The sequence below is a fragment of the Balaenoptera borealis genome (assembly GCF_965194805.1).
Source record: "Balaenoptera borealis genome assembly, chromosome: 8".
NCBI lineage: Eukaryota > Metazoa > Chordata > Mammalia > Artiodactyla > Balaenopteridae > Balaenoptera > Balaenoptera borealis.
In genome coordinates, this window is record NC_138865.1 from 64,465,920 (window position 1) to 64,484,677 (window position 18,758).

General features: G+C 36.8%; 1 protein-coding gene across 7 annotated transcripts in view; it reads left to right on the plus strand.

Annotated features, from left to right (window-relative positions):
- The window catches only part of PTPRD (protein tyrosine phosphatase receptor type D), a 2,142,992-nt gene that overhangs the window by 2,109,052 nt on the left and 15,182 nt on the right, over nt 1–18,758 (plus strand). The gene's annotated exons all lie outside the window — the stretch shown is intronic.

Here is an 18,758-nt window from a genome sequence, read left to right on the forward strand (position 1 = left end):
GTAAATGACCTTCTTCCTTCTACTGTAGATGTGTTACAATTATAGCCATTCAGACTTCTCAACTTGGATCTGTGCTGTTTATTGCACTTGCAAACCCTTTGCCTCGGACCATGCCATCTGCTGGGATCACTTGTGTTTCCTTCACACACTCACAGGGTTTGCTTTGTGCCCGAAATCTAACTGTGCAAAACTCTGAAATCTTTCATATAAATAAACAAATGTTTAGCAAGTATTTTTAAACCCTTTACTTGACAAGTAGCATTAGCAAGGTACATTTGCATTTCTAAAGTAAGTACAGCTGCTGAGAGAATTTCTTGTTGCAGAAACGTGTGAAGTGACACCAAAATCAGAAGAGAATCCCTTTTGAAATAAAAGCCTGCATGGATAAATGATCTCTGTGCTGAAGACAAACTAAATGATAATAAATTAAGCTAACAAAAAGGTTCTTTTTGGACATAGGACATACCTGGTTGGGGGTAGGAGGATAGTCTTAAGACTCTATGTCACTGGACACCCACCCCATACTATCCTATCAAAACTTTCTTTCAGCCCAAATATGAAACTGATGAGCCTACAAAGCCCCTGTTATCTCCTCTATATTTCTCACTGCTGTGCTCTCATCAGCCTGGTTAGGTACAATATGCATTTCCTTCACAGAACGGGATAAGAAGAACAACCCCCCCAAATGTAACCCAAAATACAGGTTCTTTTGTCAATCTATGAAATAAGTAAGAAAGCAGACGAAAAGGCCATTTAATTTCTTCCAGAACTGCTACCTGATTTTTTGCCATTGTCTCCTGGCTTTTTATTTTCTGATTTGTTTTTTCCTCTTGAATCCATAACTACCCCCAGATTTGTATACAAGAGATGTGGGTTGGAGTGCCTTTTTCTATCTGTAATTTTTGACCTCACTGCTGTGGTCTCTGTCCATAAAGAACAGGACAAAGTGGGCAGAGCCCCCTCTTGCTACTGAGATAGGGCTGTTACTGAGATTTGCCCTACCTGTTGCCTGAAGACAGATTATTTGAGGATGCTAGGATTTTGATTACACTATCCTTTAAGTTCAGGTTGAATACTGTAAATGAATATAGAATGTAGATATACAAAAGATGCAACCTCAGTAGGTCACAACGGTAAGCCTCTAAATTTTATCAAGAGCCAGGGTTGTCAGATTTTAATGTGGACAAAAGAGGACCATAAATCATCTCAAAATATGAGGCATGTTTCATACATGTGCTAGAACCCCAGTAAAAGTCAAACTCTTCCTAAAGTAGTTCATACATAGTAGGGAATTTAAAAGTGCAAAATAATAAATGAATCTTAATACTTTCCTGGATCTTAATGCTTTCCTTGTAAGTGTGTGTTATTAAGAAAAACCAGAATTCTATGACTTTCACCGCATATTTAGCTTTCAGGCTAAGAAATGGAAATTGCATACATAGAAAATTAAGAGATATTCTACTGCCCTAAAACTATGAGAGCTTGTACAAATCACTTACCTGAGTTTCTATTTCTCTAGGAAAGTAGAGTACAATCTGGTCATTTGCTAAAGGCATCTTCTCTACAAGGGAAAACTGCATAAAATTTGGTAGATTAAATGCTTATTTACTCACGGTGATGATGATGATGATGATGATGATGATGGTGATGGTTAGGAATTCTGTGGTTTTATGGAAAGCGTAATAAGCAATTTTCTCTGACTACCTTCAAATTCAGTCCCAACTTGGGTTCACAGGTGATCAGTCATTCTAGAGAAAAACAAATTCCATATGATCTCTCTTATATGTGGAAATCAAAAATGAAAACAAAAACAAAACACTGCAAGCTCACAGATACAGAGAACAGATTGGTGATTGCCAGAAGGGGGGTGGAAGTTGGGGAAATGGATGAAGGAGGTCAAAAGGTTAAAAATACAAATAAAAATTTTAAAGCCTTACTTTGTCAACCTATACCCAGCTCCGATTCTAATCAATTGGGCAGAGAGCCTTTCTAAGTCTGGACTTTTGCTCACCACTTACATTTGATTATGTTAAAAACCACAAAAATTCTTTATAACCTATGGTTAACATTTCATCCCTCCTTTGTGTGTCTGGAAATGATTGACCTGGCTTCAGACTACTTTCTCTGATGTATTACAGCCTGAAATTCACTTGTTGTCTTGGTTCAATTAAACTCAAACTTATTGGTTTGTAGGGTACAATAGTAAAGCCACAAGCTTAGCAAAACCTTTTCAGAATTCAGGAAGAAACTCTGTGAATGTAGTCCAGTTACAAGAGTTACAAGAGTCCAGTACATTATGTATGCCTTTGTTGTTGTGTTTATATTTCCTAAAGGCTTAGGAATAAATAAACACATTTCTAAAAATCTGAGATAATAATTCTGCATGGATGTCTTTTTTAGAATGAATCTTTGTGGCATACATAAGGTACAAAGGTACAACAATTCCTAAGGTGGTCATCATACCTTTTGCTGGATTCTCAGCCTATGTTTGCATATGGATAATTTTATCAAGTAGCACTTCTGGAATTATCACTTAGTTCCACGTGTCTTTTTAAAGCTGCATCACATCACAGTTTGGCTATGACATAAAAACTTAGGTCGAATTTTAGCTATTAGAACTAGGTTAATGGTTATAAACAACTTCTTCTTTGTTATTTCTTACCCTTAGGGACCCTACATTTGAAAAAATCTTTGTATCAGGGGGATTAAAAAGAGGCCATTTTTCCTACTCTTTTTTAGTTTGGACATTTCCAACATACCCACGAGTAGAGAGAATGTATAATGAACCCCCAAGCACCTATCACCCAGCTTCAGTTATCAACATTTCAGGCAGTGTTTATTAAATGGCAGTTCATTTTCTGTTTTTCAAAAGAAACTCATTACATAACTGCTATTCAACATTTGAGGTTTTAATAACCTGAGCAGCCTTATCTCAGGCAAATGTTCAAATTCCATGGACATATTTAATGTAAAAGGCACTCATTACCACTGTCTCAGCTCCAGGTTAAGTACTCCTGGACTATATCTCTTATGCTACTATAATCTGTTACCCACACTGCTTTTCTAAGTCTAAAGTCATATGGCATCAAGTTTCAAAATGATTCCAGACTATGGATACCACGTCCCTCTAGGAAGAGCTTGTTCCCAAAACTGTCCTTAGTAAATTTTGGCTTACAGACTTTTTTTTTTTAATTCAGCACTTTTATTTTGAAATTAAATGTTATTTTTTTAAGGCTCAGTCTATCCTAAGCCCTACCACTGTTATTTAACGTCCATGCTTCGTACTCCCCTGACTAAAGCTGACTTCTTTTGATCTGTGAAAGTAGAGCTGGATTCAGAAGTGATTAGCTACCTGATTTAGAAAAAAGAAAACAGAAGAGAAATAGAAATAGCAGTTTTACAAATCCGAATTTGACCAGTTCCCAAACAGTTATTGGCATACGTAATCTGACACATGATTTTCATACCCAATCTGGGTTCTACAAGAAGTATAAACAGAGTCTATGGAAACAGAATTACGGTTTGAACATGAGAAGGCCAGTCACCCAGAAAATTCAGGATACCCCATCAATGTGTATGCACTTTAAACCCTGAGTTGTTACTGGATGTTATGTGGAAGACATTTTCTATAGTCAAATAAGTATGGGTTAAACTAAGTTAAATTGTTTTACAACAGAGTTTCTCAGCCCTACAAAATGTCATTTCCATTGTGAATTTCCAAGAGGGAATTTCTGAAACCTATTTAAACATGGAACTCTTCCCCCCCACCTTGAATTTTCTCAAAGTACTCTAGGAAGTGCTATCATATGAGATAACTTGCCTCACGGTGATAAAACAGGACCATGAACTACTAAGAGTAATTGTCTAGTAAATCAGTAAATAAAATGTATAGATAAATATAATCAATAAATATTTATTAAAACTAAACTGTGCAGAGCTTCAAGCTATTGAGTATGGAGAGGAAACAGTGTGGCATCTTCCTCAAAGAGCTTATAATAACCTATATGGAAGATACCTAAAACAATCAAGGCTGTTCAGAAGAAACCTTGATGTATGTATCCAGTTAAGACTTGGTCATTTAGAGAAAGCTTCATTAAGGCAAAGAAGCCTAAGAAAGTACGTATTCAGTTAATATTAACTTCAAATCTATAATTGTATATTATATTAATTCATTAGTTTTTAAATTTAAGACTAATAATTTTGAGTATGACATATGGTTAGTACATTTAGTGTATTTAATATAGACAAAGAACTTAATGGCTTTGCAGCAACTTAAGTATTAGAATCCTTCTAGATTTTTATAAATTATTTTCCATTTATTTACAGTTATCTTACCAATGCCTAACACAACTGTATTTTTGAGGGAGTAATGGATCACTTGTAGTAAGTCTTCCCAAAGCATTTAACTTAGCTTTCACAGAAACAACTCTTATTTTGTAATCATATCTCATTAGTTTATTTAATATGTTCTTAATTAAATTATTTAACTAAAATACCTGATTATTTTGGAATAAACACCATGGCATCACAAAAGAACATAGATATCCTAGAGGATAGCCTCCTAGCCTAGAGCAGACCTGGTGCAGTGAGCAACAGACTGGGGCTTTTTGGAGGAAAGGGAAATTTGGGTGGATTGGTTGGTAAATGGAGATCAGGTAAGAAAATGCATACAGATATCTGTATGCACATATTCATATGAGTTCATCTATATGCACATATTAAGAAACAAATGATGGAACAAACAATAATTGCTACTTGAGGTAAGGGAAGTAATTTGCATTTCTAACAAATTTCCAGATGATGCTCATGCTGCTGACCGAGGGGCTGCACTTGAGAACCACCGGATTAGATCACCTCTAACATCCCTTCCAAGTCTCAAATCTGATTCAGTTGTATATGACTTTTTTTTCCCTCAGAGGATAGAAATCAGAAATAAAATGGAATATTAGTTTCATAAATTCACTAGTGTAAGTCTTTAATATAAACCATGTAGGAGCAGGAAGGTTGCATAGCTCCTCTGCCATTAGGCTAAATGAATTCAAATATTCAACTCTAGGTCCTTAATTCATAGGAAAAGGAAGTAAGGAAATTAACATTTATCAAGAATTTGTTAGCTAAAAGACATTTTGCTAACAATAGCCTTATAGGAACCTTAAGGAATGGGTTTACATTTTACAGATGAGAAAACTGAGGGAGGATAAATAAATGAAATATCATACATCTTGCAGTTGGAAAAGCCAGATTTTTAATCTGTAAAATGCACGCTCTTTCCATTTGCTAAACTGACTCCTCATAAAACAATCATATCACGTCAGACTACTTTCCCTGTCACGCTTATGTGAAAATAAAATCGTTTTTTCAATTCGGCCAATACTTATTATGTTTAAATTATTCCAGTAAAAAGTGAACCTTCAAGAAAAAATTGGCTTTTTAAATGTGGTGAGTATGTAATTCCATGGGCAAAAACTGAATTTCTTCCTCAGACTGTAACATCCAAATCTTAGAGATATGAGATGAGAAATGGTGTGTACGAGTTCACCATTGCATCCCTCTCTGGGCTATGCCCACATGAAACAGACACTCAGCAGATATTTGACGGATACGTGAACATTGAACGAAAATGTCAGTATCCAAAGCGATACCCACGGGCCAAGCCATACAACAATGCGAAATGGTATAATCTGTGTTGTGTAGGTAAAAAAAGAATAATAAAGCGTAGTGGCGGTATTCTTAAATGCCAAATAAAATGGTTTCCATTGTTACTTGGTTGGGGGAGAGGCTGGGAGTAGGCTATGGATCAGATTTTTGTGGGTCCCCAGCCCCGTAGGTTACTTTACATTCATTATGTAAGGCTTTGTACATGTTGAGTCTGGGGCTTGCATTCTAATTAGCATTATGTCTGGTGTTCCTGGAGATGTATGCTGCATCCCGGAGAATTATCGGGGTAATCAGCATCCCATTCCCAATATCTTCCTCCCTATATGAGGTAGATTAAGTCTGCAAAGAGAAGCATTTAGTACCCCCAGAAAGGGAAGCACCATATAGTGTCCCTGATGTTAAGAAAAAGTTCATTTTCTCTGAATGGGTTCCTTGCTAAGGAACAGTTTGCTCAGCCCTGATCACCACATTCCCTCTGTCTCCAAAACAGACAGGAAATAAAACGAGGTATTGCTCTTCTCAGAGGCACTATATTTGCTGCTTATATGGTCTCTAGTGAATCCAGCCCTTGGTTTACCCCTCTTCAGGGGATTGAGTCCACTAAGGAAAGTAGCTTGGGGTCCCCAGGTTGGCCTAGACTCCATGAGCGAGGCTGCTGAGGCATCTGATACAATGAACATTGCCAAGCTGTTCATGTACCTCTCGGGGAGCTGCTAAAATGAGGCACTGCCTTTGAAGAGAATCTCCCAGAGGAAATAGCTCTGACTTCAACAAACCTGTATTCCTCTTCTGGTAAAGTTAAGGAAAGCAGCTTGTCCAGAGCAGTGATTGGAGAGCAAAAGAGTTGGTGTGTCCCCAGAAACTCTCCCCTCCAGAGAAAGGATTATCTGCACAGCAAAGTGATCTCACAGCATGTTTGATTCCTCCTGACTGGTGCTGGTTATGGCAGGCTTCTCAGGTTCTGTCTATATAGTTTGGTATATAGATATCCTTGAGCTAATCCTTCAGTAGACTAAGTGCCCTGTCGGTTACTCAAATGTAGTAATTTATAAGTTTCTTTAATAAATTTTCAGATGCTGCCATTCACCATCCCTATATTTGAATGCTTATGAATATTTCCACATAATTATATTTAATACTGTAAACTGTAAATGCTGTAATTTCCTTTGACCTATGTTGCAGTTAGAGATATTACTTGATCAGTGCTCTCAATGATTTATTTGATGCACACGTATTTAGTTAATTGGTTATTTTTTTTTTTCCTGCCTGTGTTTATGTATAATATACTCTATAAGGGAAAAGAAATCAGTCTGCTCACAGCTGAGTCTGGTAAAAGAGCAATTAGGTTCTATCAGAACAAACAGCTGTCAATAATGAGTTCTGAATTAAAATTACTAGCAAAGAAAGGAATCTAGACATCTGCAGGAAATGTGAAAATATTTTTATAACCAAATAGCTGAGGTCTGGACAGGGGTATCACTGAGTTTTCTCAGCTGTACCTGCAGTGTATTTTGAAATATTCCCAGACTGAAAGAACACTAAAATTCACTGCATAAACTAAGCTGCATTTTTTTTTTTTAAAATGTTGGCTGCCTTTGAACAGTGTGTATTTTGATTTCATGTAATCAGCATGAACACTTTCTGTTTCAAACTATTTTGCTGTGCCCCCGGTCATAAAATGAAGCTTAAAAATAGTTCTGTTATCTTTGTATTGTGTCTTTCCAATCAGGGTTCTATTGCTTGGATATTTTTCTTTCTGTCTTTGGAAAAAATACGTTTGGGTCTATTACATGGTATCTGATTTGTTCGTATTGGGGTTGTTTCCTGCAAAGAAAACTTGCAAGGTGGGCTTTTGGCATCTGAGGTTTATTACAAGATAATTCCATACATTTTCAGGTATCTGGAGATAGTAAAGTATTTGGCCTTTAAAAAAAAAAGCAAATCATACATTTTTGAAAGCAGACTTTGTGCTCTCCCCTTTGCATTTAAGTTTTAAGTCAGTTAGGTTAAAAAAACCTATATAAGAATGAAAGATCAAAAAATTTTTTTAATTTATATATATGAACACACATATATGCACACATGCATAGATAATTAGGAGTATAATTGATACATCTTTTGGCCCTCAATTACTTTTAAAAATATTAGAAGAGGAGTGCCTCTACAGCCTTGTTACCCAAAGTACGGCCCATGAACCAGCACATCAGCATCGCTTTGGAGCTTGTTGGAAATGCACAATCTTGAGTTCCTCTCCAGACTTACTGAACTGGAATCTCTGGGGCAGAGCACAGGAATCTATGTTTTAATACTGCCTAGGTATGTGTATAGATCACTTGGATAGACATATAATGCATAAATGCCTAGTGATACGTCACATGGTGATGGATACACAGAAGAGGAATCTCTCATTTTGAATTTATTGAATTGAATTATATTACCTTTCATCTCTTTGGTGTCACAGTCTTGTGACTGTTTTCCATCTTCTACTGTTACCCTGCATGGGAGGCAAAGCCTCTCCTTTCTACTCCTATCCTCAAACGTGACAATTATGGCATTCTAAATACACTTAATACCAGTTTTCACTAATTAAGTAGTCATCATGTATGAATACTACACTTACTGAAAGTCATCCATCTATCTGAAACAGATAGAGCTGACATCAGTATAAGTAGTTCATACACAGGTACATGAAGATCTATCTTGACAATGCTTCAAAAGCCACTTAATTCCTTTCTCTTCGGGTAGTTGAATAGCATGGGAGAGCTAACGTTTCATTAATAAAGGACAGTTATAGGCACAGCTTAGACCCTTTTTGGACCAACATTGTTGCAGCCTAAATTGATAGAATCATGGACCTTGGGTCCGTCTGGGGAGCTCTAAGGAAAACTGTCGTCTTGTTTTCAATACAATTTATACAATTTATAACCCCTGATAAGAGCCTTGAAAACCATTGGACCATTTATGTTTATATGAAGATAATCGCATTTTAAAAAAGCAAAAACACAAAACCAAAACCCCCCAAATCTTGTCCGTGTGGGAAAACACAGATATACTTTGCAAAACAATCGAAATAAAGTTGCTAAAGTTTGAATATTTTCCAAATACCTGTCAGTAGCTCTTCTGTTTGACTCTCCTTTAACCTGAGTCAAGAGTAACAGCATTTATGTTGCTAATGGTGAGCCTGCTGTGTGATCTGAACAGGTTGGAAACATCATAATCTACATGATTGGTACTTTCTTTGCATTGAGCAGCACACAACCTGTGCGGTTTTATTTGGCAGACCTGGTTAATGGTTGTATCCACTCTCAAAATGTGGATAATTTTGTGTCATTCTAAACAAAATTTAGAATATGGATTGAACTGATATGGCCATTTACAAAGAAAATTTCAGTGAAAAAGATATAGTTCCTCATAATTCCATAGCATTACTCAATTGACCTCATTCAGATTCAAGTCAACTACCAATTATAAGAACCACCTGAGTCTGTTTTATCTCTGCCTAATGGCCTCCTCTATCCATCTGTAAAATAAAACCTGCTATGGCATATTCAGGTGTTCTTTATATAAACATATTAGCCTTCTACTTTATCTTGAGCATCACATTTTAAGAATAATAAGGAATGTGTTTGGCAGATAACGTTGGGACAGAGCCAAGATTATACAGAAAAGCCTTTGGAGGATTTTTGAGTCAATATATTTGGGGGAAAAAGTCAGATTAGACCCATGTGGATTTTGGTTTTTATAGGCGTAATTCATTTTAAGAAATCCCCCTTCACCCATCTGGAAAAATAAAATGCCCTGAGGGAATATGATGGGTACTGACCTCTCAATATTATAGACTAGGATCCTTGTCAGGTCAGTTGTTCTATGCTTAGTCTCTGCTTCTTCTCTGCCGATGAAGTGTGAACTCTTGATCATCAGAGGATGCCACCTAAGAGTGTAATGCACTTTTTCTTTCTAGAGTGATCAATGTCCTGGGTGGTCTCATCCTAACTTTTGCTTATTTTAACTCTGTACTAAGAATTCTCCTCTCTGTGCTGAAGGCCAGCACCTGATGGCACGATCAAGTCCAGGCTGCTAGAGCTGCCAACATCACCCTGACTTCTCCTGAGAATCCGTCTCTGGGCAGTATTCCCAAGCTAGAGTGAATGAGGTTCCATCTTCTCTCTCTACTTCTTTGGATCCTCAACTGTTCACTGATCTTTCATATTTTTATAATAGTAACTGTTTATCCACTGTTTTATATTTCTTTTTAATTCCATTATTACTGATTATATTGTCCTTGCTAAAAAAAAAAATCATACATTTCATCTAAAGTGAAAGGCCTCCTTACCATCTCCATCACCAATTCCATTCTCCACCAAGAGGTAACTATTGGTATAATTTGTGTATCTATGCAGATCGAGTTCCATGAATCAACAGGTATGCATATAAAAATATTCAATATATAACTGTACTGTGTGGAATTGTAAAAAATATAAGTGTTATCATGATGTATATATTGCTCTGCAACATATTTAGAAATCTTTTTTTTTCTTGGTCAATACATGGATTTACCTCATTCTTTTAACTGCCCATAGTATTCTCAGTATTTATATACTGTAGTTTATTTAACTATTTCCTTAGTTATAATAATTTGCTATTTCAAATAATGCTGCAATGAAAATCACTTTCTAAAACTCTCTGTGCATATGTATACATATACCTCCATGAAAGATTTCTAGAAGTGTGTGTCAAAGGATGTGTGCATTTTAAATTTTAACAAACACTGCAAAATTGCCCTCGCAAACAACTACTTAATAGCATGGATATATTCTACAGCATTTCAATGACAGTTTGTCCAAAGATATCTTTTTAGTTTTTATTTTAAAATAATATATAAAAGTGAATTAGGCAGATGAATATTTATATCCAAGAAATCTGTATAATTTCTCTGGTCATTCTAAAGAGATGCCAGAGGATGTAATACTAAAATACTTATGGGTCTGTTTTTTGTAGAGAGCCCTAAAATATTTTAGAGATGCCCAGTATAGCTGTATATTAAGTTAAATGTTAATTTTTGTCAAAAAAAAAGAAGAGTTTCAAAACAGCAGTCATATCAGGATCACATCACAGTTTTATCAGGATAGTCATCTGATTAATCTTATAAACCTCAGTCATAAAACTCAATCCATTCTATTAGATTCCTTTTTTAATAGTCTTGCAGTTCATAAATGCCATTCTTTTTATAGCTGAACTATAATATCCAATCAAAGCATGAGCTGATATATGTATGAAATGCTCACCATGATTTTGGGGCCATATTGTACTATCTTTGCACCCAACTAAATGATCTGTACAATCTTCTAATTCTATTGTCTTTCTTTGCCATATCATTGAAGTATCAGTAAAGGGTCAGCATTAAAACTCCACCAGATTAATCAGAAAAGCCAACTTTTAAGCACATACCCAGAATGATTTTAGTACAAAATAGCCCCCTCGTGCCTCTTAATGTTTTCCTTTTGCACATTACTACCGTATCGCATCACGGGACATTAAGCATATTTCAACTCCTGGGACTAACTCAATCATGTTTTTAGAAATTGAAAACAAATGTTGTAACTGGATGAATGATAATAGTGAAGTAATAACAATTTCCTAGTAGGCGTATTTGTTTAATGGATTGCCTAGTTTTTCAGCTTGTAAACATTGGAATGTCTATCACTCACTGAAACCTTTTTTTCTTAAGGCAAAAGTTTGTCAATAATTTGGTTTACGTTAGTGGAATTATTGTCCTCACCCGAAGGTAACTTAGAGTTGGTTTTACTCCAAGGGTAACAGAGACCAACCTAATCCTAGACTCGATTTAAAAATGCTGTCCTCTTCCCTTCTTGCTGGAATTTTCTGTAACATAATAAATGTCCCGAATTGTGCTGGCCTCAGCCTGAAGCACAGGGTTATGCACTCTTCTTTTTTTCCCAAAGATATTTAGAAAAATCTGTCTTTGTGCTTGGCAAGTACTCCGACAGAAGACAGATAAAAATAAGGGTGGTTTATCAGTTTTGCTGTTCTTATCATGTTTCACATTGAAGGCTGTTGAAATGATGAAAAACAAACAGCACTAAATAGGGTTCCATCATTATCGCCGCTATGGGGAGCTAAGTTTTTCAGGATCAAAGAAAAATGCATTTGCTTTTAGAACTACAATTCTTCATTTTGAGAGGTGCACTGCACTCAGATACTGATGGGTGAAAAATAGAGCAAATTGGAGAAGGAAGTAAAATATGTGCTGCTGCGGGAACTTGGAAATTGAAACAAAAGTAGGCTGGCATTCTTTTAAAAGCTCTGAATGCTCAACGTTCAATTTCTTAAGAAAAATGTGGGTCCTGAGGTTTGTTATTTATGAGCAACTGGAGTAAAACATAAGCACACGTTGTTTCCATCTCATCAAGTTATAAGAACTCCCTTTATCTTTATAAACATGTATCAAAGGAATACTCCCATGCAGGGGCCTTTGGGGGAATGTTCCTGTATATGTCATTGATCCAGGAGAAGACAATATTTTTTATTTATTTATTTATTTATTTATGGCTGTGTTGGGTCTTCGTTTGACAATATTTTTTAACTTACGTTTTTAAAAAATTTGCAACTCAAGTTGAGCACCTTTGAGTTCCCTGGCATGGAAATTGCCAGGGGAAACTGTCAAACGCAGTAGAGACAAGGAAGCTGTTGTTCCTCCCCTAAAGGAGAGTATCAACTGGCATAAAGATAATAACCAGAAAACAAAAATAAGGTATGGCAGTTGCCAATAAAGTGGTATAAATTGTCATAAGGATCCAAAGAGAAATAAACCAAGGGTAAAGTCTTGATCAAGGATGCAGCGTGTGAGTTGAGTCTTGAAGGAAGGTAGATATCAACATGTGGACACAATAAGGACAAAGAGCCTGCATAAGCAAAAGCCCAGAGGCGGGGAAGCTTAAAATATGTTTAATTTTCCTGGTTCTGAGGGAGAGCTGTGACTCTTATAGTAAAAGTATTGTTATTACCTGAGAGCCATGCAGATTTAATGATGGGACCAGTGCTTAATACACATCCAGATGAAATTATTGAACCTCTAAATTAATGAAAAAAACCCACAAGTACTTGGGGTAAAATTGCTACTAAAAGACAAAAAATAAGGCTGGCCTATGACTTCTTCAAAATACAAAGGAAGACCGTGGAGCAATATATTTAGAGTTTGAGGAGATAATATTGGAGCCCAATAATCCTGCACATAGCCAAGTTGCTGGCCCTATGTAAAGGCAAATAAAGAACTTCTCAGATATATAAGACATCAGAAATAATACTACCCACACATATTTTATATGAAGCACTATTCAAAGACGTATTCTAGCAAACCAATAAATGTAACAAAATAAAGAACTCAAGAATAGATGAGCCATGTCATAAAGGTAAACTATGAATAAGTAAAACAGAATTATTTTAAACAATTGCTGTTAATAGAGTTATAGATGTAATAAAAATTTTAAACAATCCTTAAAATGGAAAATAGATGTGTAGAACATGCCCTTTTTCCCTCACTGCCTTCCAGCCGCCCTGGCTTTCTTTTAATTACTCCGATATACTAAGCTATTTTCCATTCCAGGGCCTCTTCTTGGGATATTCTTTCTCCTCAAAAGCTTTCCCACCCATCTTCACTCAGCAAACCATGCCTTGTCCTTTAGGTATTGTATTAGTTCGCTAGGGCTGCCATAACAAAGTACCACAGACTGAGTGCCTTAAATAATATAACTTTATTTTTTCACAGTTCAGGAGGCCAGAAGTACAAGACTCAGGTGCCATCAGGGTTGGTTTCTGGTGAGACCTCTCTTCTTGGCTTAATTTACCATGGTCGCCTTCTAACTGTGTCCTCACACAGCCTTTCCTGCATACTTGTGCACAGAGAGAGAGATCTCTGGAGTCTCTTATATTCTTACAAGGTCACCAGCCCTACTGGATTAGGGACCCACCATTATGACCTCATTTAACCTGAATTACCTCCCTAAAGACCCTATTTTTGAACAGTCACAGTGGGGGTTAGAGCTTCAACATATGAATTTTGAAGAAACACAATCCAGTTCCTAACAGATATCAATTTAAATGACACTTCCTCAAAGGTGCTCTTCCAGGATTCTACACATTTACCTCACAACAGTTGCTGAGATTTATAATTATATATTTATTCATATGATTATTAATATCAAATTCCCCCACTACACTGCCATCTCCATGAGGCAAGGATGATGTTTGTTTTGTTCCCCACTTCCCTGATATCTTAGCACACGATAGGCACTCAGTAAATATTTGTGGGATAATAGCCTACAGAATCTTAGGAAAGAGTATAGTATAGCAAATGAGGATGGAAGAACAAAGTAATGAGCATCTCCTGTCTGTCCCTGGGTGGTGGTAGGAATAGGTGAATTAGGATAGTCTGTGTGCTGGTAATATGTAACCACCAGCTTGGGGTGGCAGGGGTTGGAGGTAGGGAACACTATTTGTCAATTACCTTGGTGTAAGTACTCCCACAGTGGCTGATTCCAGGCTACAAATGTGACATCACTGAATCCAAAAGCTGGGGAGAGATACTCGGTAGCATACCATTATATAATATTTTCACCTGAAGGGCATAAATGTAAAATAATTAAGAAGCAATGTATTTTGAGCGTTACCTTTATTTTTAATATAATTATTTAAGCAGGATTTCTGAGAATTTAACAATTGACTTTTGCCAGCTCTGGCACACCACTGATGGATAGTTGAATAAAATTGTAGAAATTGAATGCGTAGAAATGTATAATTTGTTATTGTGCAGGGCAAAAGGCAAAAACAATGCAAGCTGATCCTTACATTTTAGACCCGAACGACAAGGAGGAGAGTGAGAGTGGGAAGAGCACATCCGAGCAGAGAAGATGTTGATTATTCTTGGTATATGTTTGTTTCTAGAAAAACCTGAGAGCAGTTTGAAATATAGGTCTCCCTTATGCTCAAAGAAAGGTCTATTACTTTAGGAATCATTTGTTTGAAGATTATTGCTGAACCAGGAAGGAGAATGAGAGAAAGGAGGACAGAACTTTGGGGATATTATCTCCATTTTGGGGGCTGGCAGAAATATGTGAATTAGAGAAAGAGATTCAGATGGAAGAATTCAGAGAAGCAGGAGGATAATCAGCACAGGAATCAAGTAGAAAAAAAACATTACACACTGAGGCACAGTCTAAAGAGCTGCCAGTAGATTTCTGAAGATGACATTTAGAGTTGATCTTTGATTTTGGTTTCCAACGTGATAGAAATTCTACCCTGTCCTAGAGTCAATGGAACCATTACGTGAGTCACAGATCTTTTTGGCTAATTTCATATGCAACAGGTTTCAGGTTATTTTGTATTTGAGACCATTATAAAATCTCCTCCCTTCCTACCATCAACCCAAAGGGGAATATCTGATGTTCATCATAATCCCTCAATCAGTGTCACAGAAACCAAGGAACAAAGGCTTTTCAAGGAACTTTCATTAGGGATAGTTAAACACTACTAAAGGAATGTTATAGAGGGATGGGCCACAAGAAAGTTTCCATATTTGGCAATTGTTGCTTACCCAGATGGCAGAAAGACATGTGAAGTAATGGTAATGCCCTGAAATGTGGTGCTAAAGTTTAGCATCTCAGAACCTGCATTTGAGTCCCTATTTGGCCATTTACCATTAGCTATATGACTTCAGGGAAGTTCCCAAATGTTGTGAATCATTAAAGGGGAAAGGAAACCGACAGACATTTGCTGAATACCTCCAGGACGCCGAGCCCTGTGGTGAGAAGGCGTTTCACTGCCATCTCATTTACCTTGAGAATATGTGTGAAAGCAGAAACTTCCTCAAACGTAAGGTATTGTTATTGGAAATATGGGGAGGAAAGGAAGAAAAGCTTGAGGGGGTAGATTAAAGCAAGATTTTGAAAGCCTGATCTCAAATGATCCTGTGGTGATTCTATCAAAAATTTCCCGGCATTAACATTTCCTATTTCTTGTTGCCAGCTTTAGAGGTAGAATTTTTACATGGAGTTTGTACCTACAAAGCGACTGCATCTTTCTTTATGTTTGCAAAACACTCTGTATGTTTAATTCAGCCTTGAAACTTACTAGATAATTAACGAGTTAATTATCACTATCATGATTTAAGAACAACAGAAAAACGAGAGGTTAAGTGACTGTCTCAGGGACACCCAGCCACTGGTATCTGGAAAAAGTATTTTGAACCTCATGGTCTTGCTTCAAGCTAAGAGACACCTCTAACATTTAAAACCCCCAAGAACTCTGCATCATAGAAAAGAGGTAACATGTAAGTTCCAGGGGACACTTTCTTCCCTCCCTTCCATATGAACAGCAAGATTGGGCTGTTAACAATATTTTGTGTTTGGAGGAGGAAAAAATAAGTTTTGCACAAGTCATAGCCTCTGTTCTTTGTTTCTTTTCTTCCCACAATTCATGAGGTAGACACAGGCACATGTTTGATTTTTTTCCTTCCTCATTTTTTTTTGGGAAAAAAAAATGAATTATTATCACCATGAAGAGGTTGATATTGTTAGGGTCTGGAGTTATCCCTACCAATTTTGCAAGATTCTGTAGTATCTTTTTGCCAGAATATAGAACCTTGCATCATCCAGACATTTGGAATGGCCCCCGATGCATATTTGGAGAAAATATTCCTGCCATTGTCTAGATTTGACTTGATACATAGGGTTCAGTTATATGGCTTACAGTGTGTCTTCCACTAGGTAGAAATGCATGAAATTGTATCTAGATGGAAGTAATGCACAATTAGAAAGACAACACAGAAAAAGGAAAAAGGTTTACTTAGTCTTAGAACACACCAAATGTGGAGGCCGCCTCTGTCTTCCAGGCTAATTCTTACCTAGTTTCTTTATTTGCAATGTGACGGCTTATCAGGAGACTAAGATGTGGAAACCACTCAAAGCATTTTCCTGTCTCCCTCTTCCCTATCAGACACTTTATGGAGTCTTCAGGTATTCTCCGCATAGTTCTGAACCTTTATCAAATGTAGGATTTCTTTCACTGAGTGAGGGATCCTGTTACCAAATCTGGATAGGATGCTCATTATACAAGGCCTCTCATGCCAATCACTAATTCATTCACTTTTTCACAAACATTATTGCACACTGACTGCACGCTTGGTGCAGGGCACAGAAAACAGAAAATACAATTCCTGCTCTCAAGATATGCTCATTATTTGCAGACAATAGCCCTACCAGACTAACTAATAATACGATGTGACTGGGACAGAGGGTGATTATAATCCTGCGGGGGGTATGGGGGAGGGAGAAGGTGGGGAGTGTAAGGGAAAACTTGCCATCTTACAGATTTCTTTGGTAAAACTAACTAAAGAAAATGGGGCTTCGTGGATCTCAGTGCATCAGGTTTCTAATTGTTTTGTGCTAGGAAATGTGCTGTCATCTCTCAGACGCTTTGTCCCAGAAGGCTTTTGCATTACACATCAATGTCATGTCACTTTGTGGTTTAAACCCTGAATGGAGTCTTAGAGTCAGTATCCAGAGGCTCTCTGACTAGATACTGACAGTTTTTACATCTGACAAGACAAAAAAAGGAAACAGTTTTTAAATAGTGGTTATATCCTATTTCCGCAGAAACTAGTATCTGAACCTCAGGGCTCCTATGTGGAGGCTGGGTTTGATCTATGCTGCTCAGTAGTTACATAAAGGTAATATTTGTTACAAAATGCTCACTTACCACCTACAGCCACTTGGCAGTTGAATCAGGTACCCTAGTGCTCATTAAACTCATTTATATGAAGTTTTGGTACATCCCTTGCACTGGTGCTTCACTAGGCCTATGAAAATTTTACGTGCAGCTCCCAGAGCCATTCTATTTCTTTTGCTATTTCAGTCTCCTCAGTTCCCCATCCTTCTGTCCTTCAAAACTTGGTTCAAATGCCACATCACAAACCAACACACCTTTTTTTACTTGTGTTATAAATATTTATGTAAAGTATTATCTCCGTTGATAATCTGAGCTCTAGGTAGGATCTAAGTCACCTTCAATGTTGTAACCCCTATGTTACTTAGCAAAGTACTTCACTGCTCATTGAATGAAGAGATGGATGTATCAGTGCACAGGTGGACTAATAAATGAGCACATAGAAATACAGATGACGGGGAACACTGGCATATAGTGAATGAAGGAGGCTGTCTGTTGCTTGGTGTCTAAGGTGCTGATATATACCTATTCCTGTTGATTACATGTTTCCCAGCCAGGTAAACATCCATGATCAGAAGGAGAAAAACATTTGGATTCAGCCATATGTGACACATAAGTGGACTCAGCCTAAAGGGTTTGATAAAATTAGAGACAATAAAAGGCTTACCTTGGATTTAAGAACACAGATGTGTTATTTTGTTAGTATTCCTTCCCACACTCGAGGAAATTCCAATGTTCCATCCACCTGACTCTGTAATCCAGTTCAGTGAATTAGGTTGTCTCCTTGGCGGCAGAACTTGTCACTGTGCTTTGTTGATCTCTCACCTCCTCGTCTTTGAATCAGTTCCCACCAACTGGAGAACAACCCATAAGACCATATAAGTAATGGAGTTTTAAAAAATGCCTCAGAGCTTCTTCAGTAACAAAGACTGAGGCTTTTATTTTCCCACACAGAATACTTGAATTTCACCTGAAATTTCAAAATACATTCAACTCTGGAAGAAAAAGGAGTAAAAGCAAGAAGTACACCCACACTCTCTAGTGATTGCTTCTTATTAAGAATTTCTTTCCATTGAGAATACACTGCACTATTTTGAGTATGCAGCAACATTTTAATATTTTAATTATATACTTCCCACTAGATTGGTTTTAAAACTTCCTCGCTGAGTTTTAGAGTGTGAAATGTTTCAAGTTGAATGATTTACTAGTTTTCTTTTTTTCCTTTTTTTTATAAATTGAACTAAAATAGACTGAAATAGTTTGTAGAAAGATAAAGCCTAGTTCGATCTTGACCAGTTTTTAAAATATCTTTTAATGTAAAAAGCCTAAACGTTTTTTTCATAATAATTTCAAACTAATGT